We start from the raw sequence: 4,645 nt of genomic DNA, 5'->3' as shown, positions 1-4,645 counted from the left end.
ATAAAATTCTAAAGAAACTAAAGCAAATTTACTTTAAAATATTGATATTTTCATAAAATAATATTTTGTTTTTCTTATCTAAATTTTCTGATATTTTTTGAATGGTTCTATACTCATTATTTAAGCAATAAGCATTATAAGCCCTATAAAATACACATAATAAAATAGCCTTCATTGTTATGTTAAATACTTTTATATTCAATTTCGCGGTAGTCATGTGAGAAAATAATAATAATAATAAGCCCAATTTTAATTTTAAAAATGTAAAAAAAGACTGCGATTACACAAAAATTTCGAATAAAAACTTCATTTCGATTATTTCTGGCGGTTTTATCGATATAAAACACTTATCTATTGAGGCTATTATTAATTATTTTATAAATATTTTATGTATGGTAATATAATCCGAAAAGGCAAACAAATAAATATATAAAATTTAAATCTGATTATTCCTCTCAAATTATTCCTAGTCAAGCGTTGTTTATGTATATTTGTAGCCTTAAAGGTTTTATTATAAATTGAAATTAATTGATGTCAAATTATCGAATCCAAAATCACCAGTGGACGCGACTACCCCCTTCTCTCCAAAATGTAAACAAACACCTTCGACTATAATGAGGACAATCGTTGCTTTATAACGTTCTTTCTATTGCTAATAACTGTAAAATCATTTTATATCTTTTTTCTACATATGTTTTCGATTATTTAGGACTTTTTTTAAATAAATTTTTAAATAAAACTTACCAATAATGTAATCATATTCCCATTCCGGTTGTTTCGAAACTTCTATTTTCTCATCTTTCTTCCTATAGAAGGCAACAATTGATAACACAAATGCTCTGACAATGTTCATTGCTGTTACTGACGATCAGAAATCATTCATACTTCATATATTAATGTAAATATCGGGAATAAATTACGCCGTGACCTTGACAGATGTGATTTAGGTTGTGAGATAAGCCATTTACACCTGTAGGCTAATTGTTATTTAATGGTCGTCTTGAATAATAATTAAATATAAACTTATAGAAAACTCTTTGGCAAATTTGTTTGAATTATTTCACAGAAATTACATACAAAAATTGTTATTAACGTGTCAGTATCTTTTTTCGTTGTAATCATATTCTCTTCTGCATTCACAGTTAATATGGCAAGTTATATACTTGAAATTATACAGTTATTTTATATATATATATATATATATATATATATATACCGGTATGAGTAACCGTATAATTTCAAGTACAGAACTCAAAAACTGTATATAAATATATACAGTGCTCCATAAAAGTATAGAACCGCTGCAAATTTACTATACAAAGGTTAAGAATAACAAAGCTAATACAAAAAATGTAGTAAATCACCTTTAATAACAATTAAATATAATAATATTTTGAATTTAAAATACAAAGAAAAGAATTCCTAATAAATCATGTTTATGGTCTTGACTATTATGTTATCCATTTTTGACTCTTTCGTTCTTTGGACACCGAGGGAACTTTTTAATAATAATTATCATGGATTAGACCAGACCACAATAGCGCAGACTTGTGATGAGGGACGGGGTTAAGGGAAACTTTTAGAACCAGCAATAACAGGATTAATATTAAATTAAATGATTAGAACTTAAAACAAAGTTAAACCATTCTTTTATTTAGGAAATGAAATAAATATTAATTAAGAAATCTTTCAAAATAGAATTGAAAAGTCAAGATTATTAATGGAATAAGATCAAATTGCTCTTGAAATAAAACTGTAAGGGGAAAAGAAAGTCCATGAAACAGACTCAATGCAGATGGAAGATGAAAGAATACTGTGATGACATTGAAAACGAAGTTATGGAGGGGATAGAAAAGTTGAGGAATTTTATCCCTCCACAACTTTATTTATCCCTAACTCACTCCTTTCATGAAGATAAGGACTGAACATGTAAAATGGGGATAACCAAACTATAGCATACGTATTCATAGTGATACTCCTGAAGAATTTGCTTAAAACTCAACATGCATAGAATTTTTATTTTTATTTTTCCGACTGTATATAAACAAAAGTAGGAGGGAAAGTATGGAAATCAGTAAAAAATGATCTCAGAAGATTTTGACATTTTTGGACTCAGAAGACCTTGAAATATCGAGAAATGTCCTTAGATTCTTAAAGGCGTTCTTTCTTTTCTCTCCTTTCACGTTCTATCTGGCTTACTACACGAAACATAATGTTTTATAAGCTACCTACAGGTATTTCAAACTGTATGAACACAAACTAATATTCAACTATTCAAATACTAAATAGAAATAAATACTAAATAGAAATGAAAAACAAAATTAATAATTCGTACAATTGCCTTGAAAATTTAATAATTGTTTCGATGCTATTAATACAGAAACAATGAAGACAATTATCTCCTTGTAAGACCGTTTATTTCGCAATTTATTGTTTAGAACATCGTAGGGGAGTTAGATTTCGAGTGCCCGGGAGCACTCTTTTGTCTGACTTGAAACTCGAAACTCGAATCCAAGGATTCTTAACATAGTTACGTTATTTATTATTACAGGATACTTAGCGCCAGATATACCACAAATTACACGCCCCATATGACCCAGTTTGGAGTGCAATAGGTTGTCCTTAGTAGATATTATTCCATCGATCGGAACGAATTTTAGACCCGGAAAAAGGTGCATGGACAAGATAGACCTAAGAAAAAGGACCGACGGCGTAACGCTGGTGTTTGCGGAGGAGTGGCGAAAGAATAGAAAGACATCCAAGTCATTTGTTCACGACTCCGTTGTATTAAGGGCGAAGCAGCACAGATTTCGTTATTTGGACGATTTCGTCAGTTTCATAACAACACATCCTTACAAACATCCCTCGCCGTAACATTCACAATTGGACCATTATCTAGTTTGTTCGTCGCATCCAATCATTTGCATATCACGCACCGTTACCGTAAACGACACCGTCACATAACACCAACACTGCTTCCCGAAATCCAACCCCAGGTCCTCGTCCTGGGAAGTGGAAACGTCACTCGATGTTTTCGAGTGGTGGCTAAAGGGGCTCTGGTACACTGGATATATACACACACTATAGTTATCTTAATATTCTGTGTGCAACTTTGTCAACAGAGATGTAAGGGTATTTACAAAATGCTAAAACTTTTTAAAGATATTTTCATTAGAGAGCACGGATGCTGTAATCTACGGGGATAAATGAAGATGTTTGTTTGTACGCTAGACACTCCTAGGTCGTTCTACCAATTGCTATGAAACTCGGGTAGTTCCGCATAAAGACTTCTAACTTACATCATGTCATACATCCCACCTCAAATTATCGATTGCAATTTAATAAATCAATTAACTTTTCTGAATTACTACGACAATGATATAGCGCGAAATAGATGCGCCCTTACTCCATTACTACCACAGGTAGCACATAGCACTTCCCTGCGTGGAATGTAGTAGTGTTTTGCCCCCGTACATCATACTTTTCCCGTTAGCAATAAAGTCGTGTCGGTCATCCATCTAACTCCGTTCGGGAATCAAAGTAACGTTACTTCCGTTCTAAACGTGATATTCGTATAATCTAAGCCTCCTGCCCTAAGCTTTCGACTTTCATTTATATAACTCCTTTCTTGAGATTAAGGAAGGACCGATAGACAGGTGACGATAGTGGGAATTTATAGATGTACAATTTTTTCAAATTGCAGCCCAATAATTCTTCCATAAACGCAATATTTGCGAGAATATACTTCCGCATAGTTTATACAATCTGTTGCCAAAATTTAAAAAATATATATATTATCACATAAAAGCAATTATTCTAGCATTTTTACAAGATTTTTATTTATTTAAACAAGTCGTACGAAGTCTTTCAGACGTTAAGGTTAGCAATTTCTATCACGTGCGGAACCATTACAACCTATTCAACATGGATCACTTTTCAAATACAGTATTAACAGTAAACCAGTATTAATAAGTAGTCGTCGAGCATCCTCTCTCCCGGAAGAGAGGTCAAGGACTAATTTTGATCGAATTAAATAAAAAAGCCAAACTCAAATAGAAGCGACAGCCAGAAAGCATTTACCTGTATTGAATTTGTACAGTAAGGCCTCGTTTAACGCTACCTCGATTAACGCCGATTCGATATAACTCGGTCTGCTCGAAGACTTAAAAAAGCTCAAAATTTACACCGATTCAAATTATTGCGACATTTTATTGATTCGTATATAATACGATTATTTCCTAACACGAACCAACCAGCAAAAGGTGGCAATTCGTCGTAGCGCTGTACTTTTCTTGATCTGTGTTCGATGCAATTTTGGAAAAAATATAACATCGTGGATGCCATAGGTTATATCCAAGGACTGTATACTACAAGGATAGCCAGATCCCTATTCTACAATGTTAGCCAGGAATGCCAAGTTAGTGACGTCAGCACGAGTCCTGACCTCTCTGTTTATATAGAGCAGGGTGTGCACGTGTTTAGTTTTCGCTTTTAATATTCGTCCAATTTTGTGATTAACGAAGTGATTTATTTTAATATTTCTGTAATTGTTTTATTTGACTAAGTTTTTTATAAGGTAAGATGATTTAAATATAAGTCATTAAATATTTAAAGCTATATTTTTATGTTAGGTGAAGAACAAAAT

This window comes from Centruroides sculpturatus, unplaced genomic scaffold (assembly GCF_000671375.1).
Source record: "Centruroides sculpturatus isolate CEXI.00-Female unplaced genomic scaffold, Cexi_2.0 scaffold2711, whole genome shotgun sequence".
NCBI classification, from domain to species: domain Eukaryota; kingdom Metazoa; phylum Arthropoda; class Arachnida; order Scorpiones; family Buthidae; genus Centruroides; species Centruroides sculpturatus.
The sequence above is the reverse complement of the archived record's forward strand: the minus strand, read 5'-3'. Positions refer to the sequence as shown.